The sequence below is a fragment of the Oryx dammah genome, unplaced genomic scaffold (genome assembly GCF_014754425.2).
Source record: "Oryx dammah isolate SB20612 unplaced genomic scaffold, SCBI_Odam_1.1 HiC_scaffold_24, whole genome shotgun sequence".
Classification (NCBI taxonomy): Eukaryota; Metazoa; Chordata; class Mammalia; order Artiodactyla; family Bovidae; genus Oryx; species Oryx dammah.
In genome coordinates, this window is record NW_024070208.1 from 26,506,359 (window position 1) to 26,529,910 (window position 23,552).

Here is a 23,552-nt window from a genome sequence, read left to right on the forward strand (position 1 = left end):
ATTTAAATTTGTCTTCTCTAAGGCTCATACATGAATTTTCAGTTTTCACATTGATTCTTAGTTTGATTTTACAACTAGCTCTAACTGAGAAGGTTTGAGAATATTTACCACGAGCTCATTCATGTGGAGGAATTAACCTGAAGCCTTGTTGTGATATCAAAATAAAGCTCAAGTATTATGAATTTTATTGTTTAGTCAATGGTTTTATTAGCCAGTTTTTCACTTTCAGTGAATGGGTCTTTGAGTTTGAAGTATGATTTGGTAGGTCATAATTTTGGTTTCTTCTCTGTATTCTGAAGTCAGTGCATCTCTATCTCACTCTCAAACAAAGTGGATATATCACTTTTATTCTGAACACATATGATTGCTTTGAATTGTTAAGCTTTCTAGAAAACATGTAATATATATTTAGCTCTGTACAGTTAAGAATTAGCATAAATCTTACATCTCATGCTTTAACAAATTTATAAGCATGACTAGTAAAAGGGAACATGGGGTGGAATTGGAGAAGGCATTGGAAAGTAAAATAAACAGGCTATTGAAGGACAAGAAAATTATATAGAGGTTAGATTTTAATTCCAAGTATGTTATTATGCATTGCCATCATCATGGCACAGGACTTTTCAGAGAGGCTAAAGTACAGAGTTGCTCTGTCTGGGCTATTGGTGATTTCTACAGTAGCTGAATATACAGTGATTATTGTTTAAAGCTAGTTTGTGTTCTTGCAAAGAAAGTCTTGAAGAGTGTGAAATATTCTGGCCATCTATAACACTAGGTTGTGCATTTGTGCATGTGAACACACATATATGAACAAGTTATAAATGAAGGAGAAAAAGGCTCATTTAGGAGACAAAACAACCTCCTAAAATGTTTCTTAATAATTTGTCTTATTGGGGCTGAACTCAGATTTTTTCTGGTCTTCAATAGTTTCCATTAACTTTTCAATTTTGTTTCTTTTATTCTTGTCCTTCAGTTTCAAATAAGTGGTTTTTTAATTCAGTCAACTGAATTAAATTGTCCTTCAATCCACATTTTTCCATCAAATCCACAAGGATATTGTAAGAGACTTCTCATATGTCTTGCTCTGACATAAGTTCTACAGTAGTTAGAATGCAACTTTGCATTTGCTCTTAGACTGCAAATAATAGAAAATTTGCATACCATTCAATTGACTTGAATGGTAAAGATATGTATTATCTTAAGAAACCCAGATTTGAAGCAGCTTTAGGGTTGGTTCCCTGGAGAAGGAAAATGGCAACCCACTCCAGTACTCTTGCCTGGAGAATCCCATGGAAAGCCTGGTAGGCTACAGTCCATGGGGTCGCAGAGTCGGACACGACTGAGCGACTTCACTCACTCACTGACTCACTCACTCACTAGGGTTGGTTAATTCAGCAGTTCATTGACATAAAGGATCTGAGTTCTCTTCCTCTTAATGTCCTACCATCTTTATTATACTGGCTTATCTTTAGGATATTGTTCCTCTTGGTCACAGGATAACTGCAGAAGTTCCAGGCATTGCACCTGGACAAAACACTCTCTACTATAGAAGCATATCTTTTTCTGTGTCTTTTTGTTTTATATATCAGTGAAGAGATCTACAGAGCAGACTTCTATCTAATGTTTCATTGATCAGATTATACCACATACCCATTTCTAAGGTAGTCACTAGCAAGGGTTTTTACCATGATTAGCCTAGAGTACTCAGCATTTACTCCTTAGCTAGGAATTAGATTATACTTCATAAGCACTTGACCATAAGGAAGTAGGATAGACAAATGACACAAACCAAAAACAGGGATCTTCCAGGAAGGAAGATGTTATCAGTTTCTGTCTGTTTCTGCACAGTTCTTTCACATGTCTAGCCTTTGATTTGGTCAAAGATTTATACTTGAGACACCAGGGTACATACGGGAATATTTGCAATAAAAAAAAAAAAAAAAGAGAGAGAGACATCTTTCAGAAAAGGTAGAAAAAGAAAAAAACAAAAAAGCAAAGCAAAGAGCTCCAGTCAAGCAAAGACTCCTTCCAAGTGTGGAAATTCAGACTTCAATGAGTAGAGATGAGGTCAGTCTTGGTCCTTCAAAATTTATGCCATTTGGAAGCTTCTTCCTTCACATACTGGGTAAGGATGACTTTGTTGAGTGTAGTTACACACTGACCGGGAAGGATCAAGATTGTCCAGGGAACACTGGGCACCTCTTTGATGTCTCCTACAAATTTTGAAAGAATAATTCTACAACTAGAAAGTCAATTACTTTTTTTTAATTTTTATGATAATGAAAATGAAAAAGCAGGCATCCATGTGATTTCAACCTCTCACTGGAAGCTGAATGGTTGCTGATTGCTGGAAGCTGAATTCTATTTTATTTACCTAGTATTACTGTTGTTACTAGGAAACCATGCTTCATAGTTTAGCATTTTATTATGAAAAATAAAATGTCTAATTATTGCAAAGGTATCTTGATGTGTGATTTAGCCTTTTATATTTAAAACCTCTACATGTTTTTCAGAAAGTTATTTTATGGTGAATTGGGTGACACATATTTAATTTTTTTCAAAATTATTTATATCCACCTCTTTTAAGCTGATTTATATTTTACAGCTTAGGCAGTTTATCTGTTATTAAAAAATATTTGCAAAACTGTTCCAGAATTGAGGAAATTGTCTAGTGTGTCACTGGATGGTTTTAAAGTCATTGTTATAAATCTCTCTACTTGGTTACTATGGAGTTTTTTGCCTATAAGTCCTAAGCAAAATTCTTCAATGAAAACTGCATGGACTCTGAAAGTTTTAATGTGTTAAGTGCAAAATTTATCTGTTCTATCTGATTTATCTAAGTCACTCTTAGGTGGCGCTAGTGGTAAAGAACCTGCCAGTGCCAGTGCAGGAGACATAAGAGATGTGTGTTCAATCCCTGAGTTGGGAAGATCCCCTGGAGTAGGAAATGGAAATCCACTCCAGCATTCTTGCTTGGAGAATCCCATGGACAGAGGAGCTTGGCGGGCTACAGTTCATAGGGTGGCAAAGAGTCAGACACTACTGAACAACTAGCACTTTTACTTTCTTTCATCTGATTTATAGTGATGTATATTGCAGCCATGAAATTAAAAGACGCTTACTCCTTGGAAGGAAAGTTAGGACCAACCTAGATGGCATATTAAAAAGCAGAGATATTACTTCACCAACAAAGGTCCATCTAGTCAAGGCTATGGTTTTTCCAGTGGTCATGTATGGATGTGAGAGTTGGACTGTGAAGAAAGCTGAGCGCCAAAGAATTGATGCTTTTGAACTGTGGTGTTGGAGAAGACTCTTGAGAGTCCCTTGGACTGCAAGGAGATCCAACCAGTCCATTCTGAAGGAGATCAGCCCTGAGATTTCTTTGGAAGGACTGATGCTAAAGCTGAAACTCCAGTACTTTAGCCACCTCATGCGAACAGTTGACTCATTGGAAAAGACCCTGATGCTGGGAGGGATTGGGGGCAGGAGGAGAAAAGGATGAGATGGCTGGATGGCATCACCAACTTGATGGACGTGAGTCTGAGTGAACTCCGGGGAGTTGGTGATGGACAGGGAGGCCTGCAAAGAGTCGTACACGACTGAGTGACTGAACTGAACGGACTGATACATTACAATACAATATACCTCTGGGAAACTATTTTACAAGAATGTACGCATATCCATATCTCTGTTGAAATTCCCTTTAATGCAGCTGAATCTGTCATTTTCCAAACCTACTCTTCAGAATATTTGAAGAGTAAAATTATACTGGTACAGTAATAACAATGATCGTGATATATTGATTTATGTTTTTCTTTCCAGAAAATTATCTCACTTGATTTCATACTTATAATAACCCTACATAATATGTGATGAGACACTATTATTCCCATTCTATCCAAGTAAGAAGTTGGATATTTGGACAAGTTAAATGAAGTTTCCAATGTCAGACAGCTGGTAGGTGGTTGAGCTGGGATTTGAACTTAGTTTTTCTTAAAGTTCAGTGCTACTACCTACTTCTACGATGCTGTTACTGTGTGTTTAATGTATGTGCTTGCTAATCTGTATACTCTAAATTTTAGGGGAGTGTTTCTTGTTGCAGGATTTTATCTGAAATATTTACTTTCAATCAGTAAAAACTGTGTGTGTATGTTCAGTCTCTCAGTTGTGTCTGACTCTTTGCGAACCGATGGGGTATAGCCCGCCAGGCTCCTCTGTCCATGGGATTCTCCAGGCAAGAACACTGGAGTGAGTTGCCATTTCCTACTCTAGGGGATCTTCCCGACCCAGACAAACCCTTGTCTCCTTCATTGCAGGTAGTTTCTTTACCTCTTACCCACCTGGGCTTCCCTTCAGTAACAACTGAAATAGATTCAGTTGAAATATTTACAGTGCTTAAACTTGCCAGGTTGTGTGTTTAGTTCTTATAGTATATACATTTCACCTGTACTGTCTGTCTCAGTACTTTTAAGGGATTTTTCAATTCATTCCACCTCTAGGATTCTGTAATTATTGGGTGTCTGACTTATAGACGACACATCTTTGTAGAGGCTCTAACTTCTGCAGATGATGTAGTTAGTTAGGCTTCAGCATTTATTCTGTTAAAAGGGCAGCAGCTCTAAATTAAAAAAAAAATTTTAATTGTCTTTTTCGTTTTTGACTGTGTTAAGTCTTTGTTGCTGCTCAGGCTTTTCTCTAGTTGGGGCCAGCAGGGGTTACTCTTTGTTTCATTGTGCGAGGTTCTCATTGCAGTGACTTTTCTTGTGGAACATGGGCTGTAGGGCACACAAGCTTCAGTAGTCAAGGCTCCTGAGCGCTAGCGTACAGGCCTGATAGTTGTGGCCCATGAGCTTAGTTGCTCCATGGCATGTGGGATCTCCCCAGACCAGGGACTGAACCTCTGTCTCCTGCATTTACCATGAGCCACCAGGGAAACCCTAAATTTTATCATTTAAATGACCTTTTTGGAGAATTCCATTAAGATTTATAGACTTTTTTCCTATAAACTTGCATTTGCAGTTAATTCTAATCCTTAATTTCTGTGTTTGGAAATTTATTAATAATTTAAACATCATCTTGTTGCAATGAAGTTACAGTGGCATTGGACACTTATATGCCAGTCTGTGAATAAAGATCTGGTATCAGGGTTTGGATTTGCTTGTCTGGCTTTTGTTTGCCTTTTTATATTGAAAGAAGCATTGGTTTTTCAAAATATAAACAACAACGGTGTCTCTTCCAAGCAGTTAAGGCAGTTGCTTTCGAGTAAGACACTTTTTTCTAGCCTATCAGTATATGTGTAGTCATATACTACACTATACTATACTATACTAAAATCTGGCAGGTATATTTAACATTTGAATTTGGTCTCTTGCTACTGGGCCACTGAAGTATGAAGGATAGAGTCAGGGATTCAGAACCTTTAGTATTAGGAAATGTAGGCAGCAGAATTGAAAATATGGAAGGACAGTTTTTCAGCAGGTGTATGTGGTGTGTGTTTGTGTGTAATGGCTTACACATATTATGATTTGACTCCCTATAAATAGATATAGGAGATGGCTATCTGTAAGAAAACCATGAAACGTGTGGCATTGACTTTGGGACTTGGTTGTGGTCAGAAGCCAAAAGGGCTTTGAGGAAAATGTCAGTAGGATCCACCAGTGTGTTGAGAAAAGTGTCAGCAGATGCCTAAAGAGGTCAGGTGGGATGGTGGTGGCAGAATGTTCACATCACATTCTTTCCCAAACTGCTTAAATCCAAGAAAAGAAAATTACTTAGATTGAGGCTGCTTTTCAGTGGATAAGATCAAAAATAATGTTATTCTTTGGGTTCTGAGCAAAAGTAGCCCACCTTCACTGCATTTCTCATTTTGCTAGCAATTCTTATCTTTTCAAAATAGTGTTTCTTATATGATCCTATTTTATACTTTAAACAGCCTACTGAAGTAAGCAGATCAGCTATGACTGTCTGACCTCATTTTAAGACAAGCAGATCAAGAGGTTAAATAAGAAATGCAAGTCACCTGGTTCTCTAAGGGCAAAGGCAGTACTAGATCGTGTTCTCTTTAGTCATGATCCCACAGAGAAGAGTTTCCTGTAGTGGGTGGTAATTTAACAGTTGCTACCATTGCACAAGGGCAGGGATAGTTCAAGGGGCTGGAGAACAAGAGATAGGCTAAGCAGGTTCCATCTGACTGCCCTTGACATTCCTCTTTCAGAACACACATTCTGGGAGAAACAGAACGTTGTGATTGTATTTTGTTTTTCTTTCCTGTCTTAGCTCTTTGTATTCCGAGTATAATTCCAGGTAAATATTTCAGGTTCTGGAGGGTTGGGTTTTGCTCCAAGAACTTTAATATTTGATAAGTCTGGAAACTGAGAATCTGATAAGCATACAACACAAGTTGCTATTAGATTGCTTTTATACTGTTTCCCTAAAATTCATATTTAAAGGTGAATCCTAGATACAATTGACTGTCCAGTTATATGTGATTCTTTCTAAATAGGAAGAACCCACAGAGGAGGAGAGGACTAATTTGTGGATGAGTCTTCAAAGCAGGTACCGTTTGCAGGGCACCTGTTTCTTTAAAGATAGCTGTAAGAAGACAGATTGCAGGCTATTTTTTCTTTTTTAAAAAAATTCTATTGAAGTTTAGTTGATTTAAAATGTTGTTTTAATTTCTGCTGTATAGCAAAGTGACTCAGTTAAACACACACACAAACACACACATTTTTTTCGTATTATCTTCCATTGTGGTTTATCACAAGATATTGAATATAGTTCCCTGTGTTATACAGTAGACCTTGGACCTTGTTGTTTACCCATCCTATGTATACTAGTTTGCATTAGCTAATCCCAAGCTTCCTGTCCTTCCTTCCCTAACCCCTCTTTCCCCTTGGCAACCATAAATCTATTCTCTATGTCTGTGAGTCTGTTTCTGTTTCATAGACATGTCATATTTTAGATTCCACATATAAGTGATATCATATGGTATTTGTTTTTCCCTAACTTCATTTATTATAATAATCTCTAGGTCCATCCATGTTGCTGCAAGTGGCATTATTTCATTCTTTTTGTGGCTGAGTAGTATTTCAATATATATGTACCATATCTTCTTTATCTGTCCATCTGTTGATGAACATTTAGTTTGTTTCCATGTCATGACTATTGTAAATAGTGTTGCTATGAACACAGGTGTGCATGTAATTTTTGAACTGTTATTTTCTGTGGGTATATGCCCAGGAGTGTGGTTACTGGATCATATGGTAACTCTATTTTTAGCATTTTAAGGAAATGCCATACTGTCCTCCATAGTGGCTGCATCAACTCTCATTCCCACCTGTAGTGTTAGAGTGTTCCCTTTTCTCCACACCCTCTCCAGCATTTGTTATTTGTAGGCATTTTAATGATGGCTATTCTGAGTGGTGTGAGGTGGTACTTCACTGTAGTTTTGATTTGCATGTTTGTAATAATCAGCTATGATAAACATCCCTTCATGTGTCTGCTTGCCATCTGTATGTCTCCTTTGGAGAATGTCTATTCTGCCCATTTTTTGATTGGGTTGTTTGTTTTGTTGTTGTTATTGAGTTCTATGAGCTGTTTGTATATTTTGGAAATTAAGCCCTTTTCTGTCACACCATTTGCAAATACTTTCTCCCAGCCCACAGACTGTCTCTTTGTTTTGTTTATGGCCTCCTTTGCTCTACAGAAGCTTGTACATCTGATTGGATCCCATTTGTTTATTTTTGCTTTTATTTCTGTTGCCTTGGGAGACTGACTTAAGAAAACTTTGCTATAATTTATGTCAGAGAATGTTTTGCCTACATTCTCTAATAGGAATTTTATGGTGTCCTGTCTTATATTTAAGACTTTAAGCCATTTTGAATTTATTTTGTATATGCTGTGATGATGTGTTCTAACTTCATTGATTTACATGGGGCTGTTCAAATTTCCCAGCGTCACTTGCTGAAGAAATTATCTTTTCCCCATTGTATCAGGCTGTATTTTAAACCTCTGAAGTGATGCAAATATAATAATAATTATCCAAGATTTTTCAGTTCAGTTCAGTTCAGTCGCTCAGTCGTGACCAACCCATCCATAGCGACCCCATGGACTGCAGCACACCAGGCCTCCCTGTCCATCACCAATTCCCAGAGTTTATTCGAACTCATGTCTATCAAGTTAGTGATGCCATCCAACCATCTCATCCTCTGTCGTCCTCTTCTCCTCCCACCTTCAATCTTTCCCAGCATCAGAGTCTTTTCAAATGAGTCAGTTCTTCGCATCAGGTGGCCAAAGAATTGGAGTTTCAGCTTCAGCATCAGTCCTTCCAGTGAATATTTAGTCCAACTCTCACATCCATACATGACCACTGGAAAAACCATAGCCTTGACTAGACGGACCTTTATTGGCAAAGTAATGTCTCTGCTTTTTAATATGCTAAGTTGGTCATAACTTTTCTTCCAAGGAGCAAGCATCTCTTAATTTCATGGCTGCAGTCACCATCTGTGGTGATTTTGGAGCCCTGAAAGATAAAGTCTGTCACTGTTTCCACTGTTTCCCCATCTACTTGCCATGAAGTGATGGGACCAAATGCCATGATCTTAGTTTTTCAAATGTTGAGTTTTAAGCCAACTCTTTCACTCTCCTATTTCACTTTCATCAATGAAACATACTGAGAAGTCTGAAATAAGGAAGGGTAAGAGGTAACCCCTTGAGCTTTGGATCATCAAAAAACTACAAGATAGTTTCTGAACTATATTAATCTCTTTAGTTTTCTCTTTTACTGGAGGATTGGGCCACTACTTCTCCACCCTCCTAACTTCCCATAACATGCCCATCCTGAGTGTTTCTTCCATTAACGTTGGTACCACCTATGGAATTTCTTTTATCATTTGAATAATCAAAATCAAATCATGAATCACATGCCTGGCAGCCTTCTGTCTTAAGGAGTAGCACCAGCAGAGCTGGTGAGCAGAACTCTGGCCTCAGAGCAAAGGAGATGCAGCAGAAATAGTTACATAGGCCTTGGAAGGGAATCGGCATGAAATGATGGCATCTGTGAGAGAGCACTTTGTAAACTATAAAATGTTCTGCAAATATGAGGCTTTACATAAATCAATCTCAAGAAGTTGTCCTCAGAGTTCAGGCACTGTCTATATTTCTGGACCCATTGCTTATACATGCTGACACTGCAGTGAAGATCAAATTTGAAGACAGTCACCATCAGTGATAACTATATTAAGTGAATTAAGCTAGTGGCATTTGCTGAGAAGCTCTGAAGGACAATGTGCTATTCTCAACATGCTATTATTTGTTTAAGTAAAAGGCAAAAGGAGAAGGGGGTGGCAGAGAGTGAGATGGTTGGATGGCATCACTGAATCAATGGACATGAATTTGAGCAAACTCTGGATAATAATGAAGGATTAGAGGAGCCTGGTGTGCTGCAGTCCATGGAACCACAAAGAGTTGACTTAGTGACTGAACAACAAAAATGTCTAAAGTACCTCAATCCCAAGGGAAATTTATGGAACAGTTTGCTTGCCCATCTTTTACAGAAGAAAAAAAAAAAAAGATGCAGAATGTATACCAACCTTTCATCCCCTGCCACCTGGCCCCTTTGGATGGACCTACTGTCTGTGTGACCGTGCTCCCCCTGGCTGCAGGTATTGGGTCAAGGTAAACCCCTGGCTCAAGATTGGTCCACTTATTGCTTGCCAATGACCAGAGACATGAGTGGATGGTCTGGCCTGAAAAGATGAGTTGCGACCATCTGATATTCTTTGGGCAGGGAACCAGCAAATCCAGCAGAGAGTCACTAACTTAAGGATCTATAGGCTTAAAGAGGAAGCTGTCCATTATGATTGTGTTTAAGATGAATAGAGAAGCTGAACAATACGAAGGAGAATGACAGAGGTGTTCTAAGATGCACGGAAATGGTGAGAGAAATGAAGATAAAAAGAGTGACTGCTGGGACTTTGGTGGTGGTCCAAAGGCTAAGACTTGTGCTCCCAGTGCAGGGGTCCTGGTTCAATCCCTGGTCAGGGAACTAGATTCCCACCTGCTGCAACTAAGAGTTCGCATGCAAGGCAACTAAAGATCCTGCATGTTGCAATGAAGATCGAAGATCCTGCTGCCACAACTAAGACCTGGAGCACCCACATAATAAGTAAAAAAAAAAAAATTACCTTGGAGTCAGCCCATCTTCTGGCCTCTGGTTGGGTGTTTTTCCTTGGTTTCCTGTGATACTTCACTGAATTTAAAATAAATTCTCTTCCTTTCTTAAGATAGATGGAGTGATTTTTTTTTTTATTTGTAATAGTGTTAAGTGGAAGAGAAAGTTTATTGCTGGAGATTATCTGCCTAATGAAGTGAAGTCGCTCAGTCATGTCCGACTCTTTGCGATCCCATGAACTGTAGCCTACCAGCTTCCTCTGTCCGTGGGATTTTCCAGGTAAGAGTACTGGATGGGTTGCCATTTCCTTCTCCAGGGGATCTTCCCAACCCAAGGACTGAACCCAGGTCTCCCGCATTGTAGGCAGATGCTTTACCGTCTGAGCCATCAGGGAAGCCCTATCTGCCTAATAATTGGATCTAAAATCAGGCCTACATGACCTTTCAGATTCTCCTATCTCAAAGCTCCTTATTTTCTCCCAAGAAACTTTTTCAGCATTTTCTAGGATCCTTCTGAAAATCTCAAAGAATAGGTCAGATTTTGTGGATTCCAAGCACTATGACATCCCATTAATAGAGAGAGCTCAGAGCAACCTTCAAATTAAACCATGTAGGCAGTCACCTACTTTGTTAATGAACATTGCCGTTTCATTTCATTGGTTTAAGGTAAGTATAATTTAGATCAATGCCTTGAAGAAACACTGTAAAATTATCACTTGGAGAGCCTCTCATTCTCTTTCAAGAGCAGCCTCTATCTTCACTGTAACAAGTGTGCTTTTTCTAGAGAGACTGTGCCTGCAGGAACTATTCATGTATAACATCGTAGGCTGCTGTATCACTTTTGTTGTAATGTAATCCAGCTTGTATTTATTCTGCTTTACAATTAACCTGGGGAAACAAAGAGCAGTTGAACTATTGGAATGAATTAAGCCTATAAGAATTTTTTATCTTAAGAAATTTATTCTGAAATATACTTCTTTAGAGTTCTGATGTGTTTGAATCAAAGATTTGAGAATACTAAAGTCATTGTCAGTTATCACCAGGGGATGCACTTAGAAATATTTTTCAGTTGGGTGATCACAAAAGAAATTTGACATACATTTAAAAAGCTGTCAGTTTATAATTTTGTAGTTATCACCAAGTATAAAATACATCCTAATTTTAAATGGCTGAGTTTGTTATAGAAATCAATTTTGTCATTGTCTTTTGGGTATTGCAAATACAAAGACTGTATTAAAGTCAAGGATTCATATAGTCCTTGTAGAATTCTAAGATAAACCAGATTTGTGAATTTGTATGACACAAACTTTAGATATGTGTCTATGGAGTTTGTAGATGATTGGTAGGCTTGCTCTAAGTCCTTAGTCACCTCCCATATCTTTCCATCCATCTTTCTGAAAATGAAATGGACTATGACCATCATCTATTGTGTAGGAATGATTTGGGAATCATAGTGACTGCATTCTCCAGTGTGCACATGGGGAGTTTCTTCTTGGATATTTAAAAGCATTAAATTTCAGTATATTAAATGTGATTTTATCTGAATTAAAAAAAAGAAAAAAAAAACAGAAGCAATACTTAAGAATTTTCTCTACTTCAGATAAATGTTTTCTCTTTTTCCTAAGAAGTTGTACTGTTTCCTCAAAGTTTCATCTGGCCTCTGGTTCAAGATACAGGTCTAAATATTCCTTTATTCACATCTCTCAGTAAATTGCACAGAGATGCTAATTAAAATACATAAAAGGGAATAGAGTAATGATTAGCTCTGAAGAAGGTGATGTAGGCTGGGTCATCAAAATACTAAGCAATTTGGCAGAGGATTTCTGAAAGAGTGAAAATGATGGGATTATTCTGAGGAATAAATTGGACAGGAGGGCATTTCATCTCACACATGCACTGAGGTCATCGGTGGAGAGTTATCCCTTGTAAGGAAGAATGGTTCCTCACTGAGAGTCTTGGAAACAAGCATGCAGACAGAATGAAAGGTGCCAGGAAGGACCCACTGAAATGACGAGTGGAAGGGACATCTTCAAAACAGGTGTGCTAGTCTTCCCTCTTCCATCCTTCCTACTTTCCTCCATCATCAATATGCAGAGTTCCTGATCTCATGTTTATCCTCAGACTAAATTCCAAGACCTGTACATCAAAGACATTAATTGCTCTGTTGAGGTGTAGGGTTGGTTTTGGCACAAAGGATGTAGCCCTTACCATTTTAGCTTGATCAGAGAGGCTGGGGGTTGGGTGTGGTCCAAATATAAGTGTCTGTTCTATCTCCAAGCACCTCCATGAAAGACTTGCTTGCAGCCAGCCTCCCATTAAAGGAAACAGACCTTTGTACTTGCAGGGATATGCCATTCCAGCTACCTTCATTCATAAATATGAATAGATGTCTCAGGACTGTCAGATATTTGGGTAAATAAATAGCACAAGAAGCAGCAGCAAAAACAAGTGGCCTAAAAAGAAACTGATGAATTTTGGACAGCAAATAATTTTAAAAATAATTTACTTGATAATCATTTAACAAATGTTTCCTAAACATCCAGTGTGTTCCAGAAACTGTTATAGGCACTTGGGCATATCAGTGAATTAAACAAAGATCTAGACTTCATGGAGCTTACATTCTAGCAGGATAATTTATGTATGATTTCATTTATTAAAAATAAATAATAAACAAAAGGAATATGTAATGCATGTAAGATGGTAAAGATGCAAATAGAACACATAAAATAGTGTAAAAGGGATAAAAGTATTGTGATGGGGCAGAGTGAGTTGTGGTTTTAAATAGAGTAGTTAGAGCAGGCATTATTGGGAAGATGCCATTTGAGCAAAGAATTGAAACTAGTAAGAGAATCAGCCAAGATTCCAGAGCTTTTTAGGAGGCGGGGACAATCAGTGCAAAGACCCTAACACAGGAGTTCATCTAGTATCCTTTCAGATAAGCAAGGATGCTTCACTTCTGGTTGCAGCAAAGGATTGAGGCAGAGTAATAGGAGAGGAGGGAAATAACCCAATCCAGGCCTTGTAAGGCCTTGTAGGCTTTTACTCTTGCAGAAAAAAGAGCAAAGAAGTTACATGATCTGACTTCACATTTAAAAGGATCATGATGGCTGCTATGGGGAGGGCAGGGCTGAAAACAGTTCAGAGGCTGTTGCTGAAGACATGGAAGGGAAGACATGATGATGAGTGGGACTAGGGTGTTAGCAGTGGGGATAGTGGGAAGTGACTTATTAGAGTATGTTTTGGAGGGAGAGAAGGCAAAGAAAAATCCTACCCTTCTTTAACGGCTACAGTGACCTGATGGAAGAAGTCCAGGCTCAGTTGCCAGATGACATGAACCAATAGAACAATGACAAAAACTTTTATCAAAAAAATAATGAAAATCTTCACAGAGATGCAATAAGATCATAGGAAGGACATTTATGGGCATTAAAAAAAAACAAAAACCTCTAATTTTTCCAAAACTAAAAATGAACTGAAGGGAGAGGGACAAAAAATAACGAACTGAAAAAAAATAATTTGCTGCTGAGAGATAAACAGAAGATAAACAAAGGAAATATCTTACTCTGCAGAGAAAAATAAAATAAAAATTAGGATAGATTTGAAAGATAGGTTCAGGAAGCTTAACTTGTGAATATAAAGAAGCCCAAATGGTGGAAAATATCTAGATTGAAAGGCAGAGCGAAAAATTAATTTGTACAGAAAAATTTCCTTAAGATTATAAAAAGGTGGAAAAAAGGCTTGACACCATATATTGAAAGCATTTACAAGACCCGGGCACACCAAGACTTATTCTAATGAAGTTTCTGAATTTCAGGAGTCATGAGAAAATCTTTTAGTTCTAGATTCAAGGAAAATTACCGAGAAAGGGCAGTTAGCATCAGATTTCCATTTGCTACAGTCAAACCTGAAAGATAATCTTTTGGGAGAAATAGGCTGTGATCTAAGCTTTAAATACATTGATAAGATATTGCTCATCTTACAGAGCCACTAAAGGACATGAACACTATCTGAAGAAAACTCTTAGGAAAGAAAACTGCCAACAAGGAAAATAGAATGAATTTCACTCAGTTGTTGTTCAGTCACTAAGGTGTGCCTGATTCTCTGCAACTCCATGAATTGCAGGATGCCAAGTACACGAGTCCTTCACCATCTCCTAGAATTCATTCAAATTCCTGTCCATTGAGCCAGTGATGCTATCTAACCATCTCATCCTCCACCACCCCCTTCACCTTTTGCCTTCAGCCTTTCCCAGCATCAGGATCTTTACCAGTGAGTCAGCTCTTTACATCAGGTGGCCAAAGTATTGAGCTTCAGCTTTGGCATCAGTCCTTCCAATGAATTTTCAGGGTTGATTTCACTCAATAGATTATGTAATGAAGAAAAATTGGAAGATATTAGTAATTATGATGAATATAAATATTTCTTTTAACAAGAATAAAATAAAGTCAATTGACTATCTACCTATCTATCCGTCTACCTCAATGGTTATCTACCTATCTACCTACATCAATGGATACTGATCATATTCCTGAAAAATGACAATGCAAGTGCTAAGTAAACTTTAAAATGGAAAATACATGTAATAGAAGAGTAACTGACAGCCTTCAGCTGAAATTCTGAACTATTTTGGCAAAATCCAGAAAGACGTTGAGTGCAGGGCTAAGGAAAGTGGGCTAGAGGTGGGAGGTAAAGGCAATCTCAAGTTTTATTTCCAGAGTTTTAGTTCCAGAGAATGTTGGTGAACACTTTGATGGAAGTAATAGTTGTTGCATTTTTATGTCATCAGTTCAGTTCAGTTCAGTTCACTCAGTTGTGTCCGACTCTTTGCGACCCCATGAATCACAGCACACCAGGCTTCCCTCTCCATCGCCAACCCCCGGAGTTCACTCAGAGTCGCATCCATCGAGTCAGTGATACCATCCAGCCATCTCATCCTCGATCGTCCCCTTCTCCTCCTGCCCCCAATCCCTCCCAGCATCAAAGTCTTCTCCAATAAGTCAACTCTTCTCATGAGGTGGCCAAAATACTGGAGTTTCAGCTTTAGCATCATTCCTTCCAAAGAAATCCCAGGGTTGATCTCCTTTAGAATGGACTGGTTGGATCTCCTGGCAGTCCAAGGGACTCTCAAGAGTCTTCTCCAACACCACGGTTCAAAAGCATCAATTCTTCAGCTCTCAGCTTTCTTCACAGTCCAACTCTCAGATCCATACATGACTACTGGAAAAACCATAGCCTTGACTAGAGAGACCTTAGTCGGCAAAGTAACGTCTCTGCTTTTGAATATGCCATCTAGGTTGGTCATAACTTTTCTTCCAAGGAGTAAGCGTCTTTTAATTTCATGGCTGCAATCACCATCTGCAGTGATTTTGGAGCCCAAAAAATAAAGTCTGACACTGTTTCCACTGTTTCCCCATCTATTTCCCATGGAGTGATGGAACTGGATGCCATGATCTGCGTTTTCTGAATGCTGAGCTTTAAGCCAACTTTTTCACTCTCCTCTTTCACTTTCATCAAGAGGCTTTTTAGTTCCTCTTCACTTTCTGCCATAAGGGTGGTGTCATCTGTATATCTGAGGTTATTGATATTTCTCCCGGTAATCTTGATTCCAGCTTGTGTTTCTTCCGGTCCAGCGTTTCTCATGATGTCCTCTGCATAGAAGTTAAATAAGCAGGGTGACAATATACAGCTTTGATGTACTCCTTTTCCTATTTGAAACCAGTCTGTTGTTCCATGTTCAGTTCTAACTGTTGCTTCCTGACCTGCATACAGATTTCTCAAGAGGCAGGTCAGGTGGTCTGGTATTCCCATCTCTTTCAGAATTTTCCACAGTTTATTGTGATCCACACAGTCAAAGGCTTTGGCATAGTCAACAAAGCAGAAATAGATGTTTTTCTGGAATTCTCTTGCTTTTTCCATGATCCAGCAGATGTTGGCAATTTGATCTCTGATTCCTCTGCCTTTTCTAAAACCAGCTTGAACATCAGGAAATTCATGGTTCACATAATGCTGAAGCCTGGCTTGGAGCATTTTGAGCATTACTTTACTAGCATGTGAGATGAGTACAATTGTGCGGTAGTTTGAGCATTCTTTGGCATTGCCTTTCTAAAGCATAGGAGAATTTACAAATTAATGTTAGTAGGTAGGGGGGGATAAAAGTAACTGAAGCAGACCGTAAATGTAACAGTGATTGAAAGAAAATCACACAGGATAAAAGTAAAAACATAAAGAAGGTAGAAGGTAAAATGAACTATATTACTTTTCCAGATAAGTCTGAACAAACTGAATTTACCTATCAAAAGACAGCAATAAGTTGGAATGGAACAATAAATCCAGGTATATGTTGTTTTTAAAGAATCTACCTAAGTCAAAGTGACCAAGAAAAGTCAAATCTAAAATCTCATTTTTAAAAACGTATATAATATCCCTTGCCTTTCAGTGCACCAAAGATTTGAGCTTAACAGAACTCCCTTGAGCTGTTCAAGAAACCCGAGCAGTTTCCATTTGAAGAGGAATTCTGAGTACTAAATCTTCCTTGGGAATTCTAAACGACCTGATCAAAGGGTACATGAACTGAACTGATAATTAGCCAGAGTTCCTACAGGTGAGAAAAGCAAAGAAGAGTTAAACTATCTCATTTTTGTGAGAACCTTCGTTGTCAGTGTGTTCCACTAAAAGAGAAGATTCTGCTCTGGGCTTCCACCTTCATATATTTTTCAGTATGATCAGATTCAGATGAGGTTTTGGAATTTGTAATTTTTGTAAGCTCCCTGGTGATTCAGAAATGCAGTTGGGTTTAGAAATGATTCCTCTAGGCTCAGATGCAACCTATGTTAGTGTTATATGATACAGTGAATATAGAAGAAAAACAGCACCAGCTTGAATTGTACTCAAAATTACTTATATGTGAGTAATCTCAACAATCCCTGAATATGGCCTTTGGTTGAAGAGGGACTCTGGGTGTCTTTGGCCTGACAGCTGACAAGGTACCTATGCCAATAGGATCAGGCAGCCCTTAAGGTCAGAAAAGACTACTTCAGTTTCAGATAATCACTATTAGCAGGTAGAAAACCTCTATACCATATTGATTAAGTTAATTTGTCTTGCTCAATGGCAAAATTCTAAAATCAGGAAATATGTGTCACAAGTTAGTATTTGCTGTCTATGCTAGCCAAATGAATGCTGACAGGTTTCCCTATTGAAGGAACCATTGCTACTTCTCAATGAGTTCCTTGACATGCTATATAAAAATGCATTTTAATTATGTTTCTTTCTTTGGTCTTTGCCCTCTCAGGCTTTTTACAAAAAACAGCAGGAACCTCTATAACATTTGATGTTGTTTTTCAGATGCAATCCAAAAACTAGTTTGTTTGCCAGCATGCAGTAGTGTTACAAAATTATACTTAGACTATCCAGGGATATTTTGGGGGGGAAAGATCTATAGTCTAGCTGTCATTTAGTTTCAGGCTTAGAGTAATGGAAGGGGATAAAGTAATGCATAACTTCTTCCTGTCCACAATTTTCTCCACCTTGAGGTCTTGTGCTTCTAACAATGACTATAAAACTCTGGCTTGTGAGTCCTTCAATGTCAAAAATTCTGTAACCTTCTCAAACAGCAGTTCTCCAAACTTTTGTGCTTGCTTCATACTTTTGATAACTAGACTTTTTCTTAGGCACAGTTAAGAGATTTACATATTCAAAATGGGATATTTGCAAGGTGTTACCTGAGTTATTATTGTTCTCACAGAGATCAATCTTAGCATCAAAAATAGTAGGACAACCAGATATTATGTGCCTTCTGATATGCAATATGAAATTCACAGCATCACCTACAAAGTATTCTTGCCAAAAATGCTTAACTGAAACTAATCAAGCTTTTAGCTCTAACTTCCAGTTTATAGAAAATACAAAGGAAAGGAAACGGGAGTAAAATGATACTGTGTCCACACTCCCTGTAGTCCATCATATAACAATGTCTTCCCCTGCAGCTTCAAAGTCCTCCACCTTATCTCTGCTCATTGTACTTTACTGGCAAAACCTTGCTTTAGTTAAATCTAACATTCCGTTCTCTCAGCCAACTGCATGAGCAACAGTTTATGGCTGATAGAAAGCACACAGCCCTGCTGACTGGTATCATTTTGAGTTTCTTACCACAAACCTCAAGTGAGCCCTCGGGACTCCTTGGCAATTTCAGTGTCCTCAAACCTCCTAAACCACTTTCCTCTTCCTCACTCTCAACTGATCAGCTCACTTCTCATTTTACTGAGAAAATGAAAGCAGTCATTAGAGAATTTCCTTGCCTACCCACCACAAAATCTGTTCTTCTACTTTCAGCTTTCCCATAAATTCAGTCTTTCCTTTTCAAGGGTGAATAAACTTATTGTGCTCCTAGGTAAAGCTAACTCCTCCCTTTCGGCCCCAGTCAGCACATAGGGACATTTTCCCCTGCAACTTTCCCTGTTTTATTTTTAATCTTCCAAATTTCCCTATAAGTTGGATTAGCATCAAGAAAACTAATATTTTTATCTATTAGTCCTGTTGGTCTGTTACTTCACACTGTAGCAAATTTCTAGAGAAGGCCTTGTGTAAATCCAGTCTATCAGCTTCTTCAGTTCAGTCCAGTTGCTCAGTTGTGTCCGACTCTTTGCGATCCCATGAATCGCAGCACACCAGGCCTCCCTGTCCATCACCAACTCCCGGAGTTTACCCAAACTCACGTCCATCGAGTCGGTGATGCCATCCAGCCAACTCATCCTCTGTTGTCCCCTTCTCCTCCTGCCCCCAATCCCTCCCAGCATCAGGGTCTTTTCCAATGAGTCAACTCTTTGCATGAGGTGGCCAAAGTATTGGAGTTTCAGCTTCAGCATCAGTCCTTCCAATGTACACCTAGGACTGATCTCCTTTAGAATGGACTGGTTGGATCTCCTTGCAGTCCAAGGGACTCTCAAGAGTCTTCTCCAACACCACAGTTCAAAAGCATCAATTCTTCGGTGCTCAGCTTTCTTCACACTGACCTGCCTCTTGAGAAACCTATATTCAGGTCAAGAAGCAACAGTTAGAATTGTACATGGAACAACAGACTGATTTCAAATAGGAAAAGGAGTACATCAAGGCTGTATATTGTCACCCTGCTTATTTAACTTCTATGTAGAGTACATCATGAGAAACGCTGGGCTGGAAGAAGCACAAGCTGGAATCAAGATTGCCAGGAGAAATATCAATAACCTCAGATATGCAGATGACACCACCCTTGTGGCAGAAAGTGAAGAGGAACTTAAAATCCTTTTGAGGAAAGTGAAAGAGGAGAGTGAAAAAGTTGGCTTAAAGCTCAACATTCAGAAAACGAAGATCATGGCATCTGGTCCCATCACTTCATGGGAAATAGATGGGGAAACAGTGGAAGCAGTGTCAGACTTTATTTTGGGGGGCTCCAAAATCACTGCAGATGGTGACTGCAGCCATGAAATTAAAAGATGCTTACTCCTTGGAAGGAAAGTTATGACCAACCGAGATAGCATATTAAAAAGCAGATATATTACTTTGCCAACAAAGGTCCATCTAGTCAAGACTATGGTTTTTCCAGTGGTCATGTATGGATGTGAGAGTTCAGCTTCTTAACCTCCTATTTTTCCTACCTCATCCTTGCCCCCCAAATTAAAGAGACCAGTATAGTGAACATCTACACCCCGACTGCTCAGCTTTAGAAGTAAAATGTTACAAACACACTTAGAGCTTTTCTTTTCTCTTCTGGATCACAGTTCCACCCCCCTGAACCCAGAGGCAGCTCATGTGGCACCAGGATAACTGGGATACTCATTTCCTCTGCTGCGGGAAACATAGTTGATAATGGTCTTAGATGATTTTCTTCTGAATTTACTGCCGTATTAATGCCCCCGGAGTGCTCCCGGTAATGACCATACATGGTGGGGACACAGATTCAGGCTTGTTTCTCTTTGTTGCAAAATTTCCATAAAAGGTGACTGGCTTAAGGACTCCTTATCAGCCTTGCCACCACATTCTTACTTCCCTGGTGCAGGTGAATCTCTCTCACCTGATCCTTCTTCATTTCCTGTCTCCTTTTGCAGGTACCAATCTTGCCTTGGAGTGGGAGGGTTTTCCTGATACTCCTGCTTCTTCTCCTTCATCCTTCACAGCCATTTTCCCTAAAAGTTTTTTGACATCTAGTCCTATCTTGGAATACCAAAGTACCACAGACACTATCCTGATTTTTGGTGTTCATTATTTTCATGTCTGTTTGTCTTTCTGTCATATATATATATATATATATATATATATATATATATATATACACACACACACATATACTTTCTTAAAAGCAGTTTTATTGAGAGATACAATTCACATCCCATCCAATTCACCCATTTAAAGTATACTTATATATTATTGTTTTAGGTTATTAAGCTTTGTACATAGCTTTTACAACTTGCTTTTTTCACAGTGATATTTGTTTAAGATTTATCTATGTTATATAGCTGATAATTCATTTTTACTGCTGTATTAATATATTATGTAAATATATTATAATTTATTCATTTATTAACCTGTTAATGCACATCTGTATTGTTCCAAATTATTGCTCTTGTAATATTGTAATGAAGACTCTTCTATCTGTCTCCATTGTATACTCCTGTAGTTTCTCTGTGATATACAGGAGTTAAATGCTGAGTCACAGTGTATGTGCATCTTTGATTTGACAAGGTGTTGTCAGATTGATCTCCAAAGTTGTCGTTTCAGTTTGTACTCTTACTAGCAGAAAATGAGACATCGTGGTTCTCTGCATTCTTGTCATCTATTAATTTGTCAGATTTTTTGGTTTTGGTAATATAATGGATGAAAAGTATCTTGCCTGTGTGCTAAGTCACTTAGTGTCTGACTCTTTGTGACCCTATGGATTGTAGCCCCCCAGGCTCCTCTGTCCATGGGATTCTCTGGGCAAGAATACTGGAGAATGCTGCCGTGCCCTCCTACGGGGGATCTTCCCAACCCAGGGATTAAACCTGGGTCTCGTATGTCTTCTGCGTTGGTAGGCAGGTTCTTTACCACTAGCACCACTTGGGAAAACCAAAAAGTACCTTAGTATGGTTTTAATATGCTTTTCCCTGATTACTAGTGAGATAGAGCATATCTTATATATTTACTGGCACTATGAGTGTCTTTTTTTTGACATATCTATTTATTAATAATACATTTGTCCATTTTTCTACTAGGTTGTTTGTCTTATCAACATTGGAATTGTTTATATATTATGGATATAAATGTTTCGTCAGTTATAGTCATTGCAAATATATTATTCCAGGCTGTGACATGTCTTTTCACTTTTTTACAGTAACTTTTGAATCACAGAAATATACGATTTTAATGTGGTCAAATATTTCAGTCTTTTTCTTTAAGCTCCTCTTTGTCTCTCCCCTTTCTTTTGGTATGTCTAGTTCCAGAAATTCTACTCTATCTTGACATCATAAATATATTCTCACAATTTATTCCAGAGGATTTAAAATTTGCCTTTCCCATTTAGGGTTTCAGTGTATCTGGAATTGATTTTTGTGTATTGTTACATAACAATTCAATTCATTTTTTCCTATTCGAATAACAACCCGGTATTGTATGTTGAGTAGTCTATTCTTTCCTTGCTGATCAGAATGCCATATATCAAGTATCCATATATTTGGATATATTTATGAGATCTTTATTCTGTTTTATTGATCTATTTGTCTGTTCTAGCACCATTATCACACCTTTTAAAAATTATTACGGTTTTATGAGTCTCACCATCTGTTTTTCTTCAAAACTGCCTTGACTCTTCTTGATTTTTGCATATCCATACAAGTTTAAAATCAGCTTGTGATATTCCATGAGAAATGCTATTGAGAATTTGATTGGAATAGCATTGAAGTATCCAATGAATATGGGAAAAAATGGGCATCTTGACAAAACTGACTCTTTTTACACATGGACATGGTTTATCTTTTGATTTATTCAGGTTTTTAATTTCTTTCAATAAAGTTTTAAAATTTTATTCCTAAATCCGTTATATTTTTGTTGCTACTGCAAATGGCTGTATAAAAAATATATACAATTTCTTTCTTTGTACCTGTTTAACCTTTAACTCTATGTCACAATTTGAATAAAACAATATCCTGTCCCAGGTATATTCATTGCAAAATTTTCACCTATCTTAGCAAACACACACTCTTCCTCTAGTCATGACTGAATGGTAACTATTCCATTCCAAATATTTTTCCTTGAAGTCCTGTCTGTTGCATCATAATCCCTTTAACTCAACATTTTATTTTATATAAAGCACTTAGACTAGAAACAAAAATAAAGTTTACATAATAATCAAATTTGGTGGCACAAAAGTGAAGGATTGGGTCTCTAGAATGTTATCTCAAAGAAAATATTTTCTATGGTAAAGTCTCACTTCTAGGTATATTAAGACCACAGAACTGAGAATAAATTTTTCTAACTTAAACTGACACTATAGGAAAATGGCGAGGATGTATTTATTTTTTGGCTTTGACTTAGTTGTCTGAAGACATGATATCAGCTGATAGAAGGAAAATCCCGGGGGGGGGGGTCTCTCTGTTTTATGGACAGTCGTGCCCTCTGCAGGGCTTCCCAGGAGGTGCCATGATAAACAATCTGCCAGCCAGTGCAGGAGATGCAAGAGACACAAGTTTGATCCCTGGGTTTGGAAGATCCCCTGGTGGAGGGAATGGCAACCTACTCCAGTATTCTTGCCTAGAAATTCCATGGACGGGGAGCCTGGCAGGCTACAGTCTATGGAGTAACGGAGAGTTGGAAACGACTGCACACACACCCTTAATGCACAATGCCCTGAGCATTGTATCTTTGTAATCATATTGTAGTTGGCCTGTGTGTTTACTCATACCATGACTGAAATGTGCAAAGAAAAAGTAATTTGGTTCCTCAACACTTTACTTCCTGAAACAGATCTAATCAGTGTCATGAACCCTTCTGTGCTGCAGAGAAAGTCTTAAACTGCCAGGAGTGAGTTCTCTGTGGCTTCTGGTTTAACTCCACCATATTGTGTTTGGTGTGGTGTCTCTGTTTGTGGCATTGGCATTGCATGTGTGCTCAGCTGTGGCTGACTCTTTGTGACCCCGTGGACTGTAGCCTGCCAGTCTCCTTTGTCCATGTGATTCTCGAGGCGAGAATACTGGAGTGGGGTGCCTACTCTAGGGGCTCTTTAGACCCAGGAATCAGACATACATCTGCGGCTCTTGCATTTGCAGGTGGATTCTTAACCACTGAGCCACCTTTGTGTGTGGAGCATGAGTTAATTGTAGATTAAAAAAATTTGTTATGAATTTCTTTCTATAAGTGATAGAAAAGGCTGTTGC

At 38.4% G+C, this 23,552-nt stretch overlaps 1 long non-coding RNA gene across 1 annotated transcript in view; it reads left to right on the forward strand.

Annotated features, from left to right (window-relative positions):
- Nucleotides 1–23,552, forward strand: part of LOC120883123 — a 459,333-nt gene that overhangs the window by 71,795 nt on the left and 363,986 nt on the right. The window contains exon 4 of the long non-coding RNA XR_005725671.1: nt 6,503–6,555. This is a non-coding gene — a long non-coding RNA (uncharacterized LOC120883123). The remainder of the gene's footprint in view (nt 1–6,502; nt 6,556–23,552) is intronic.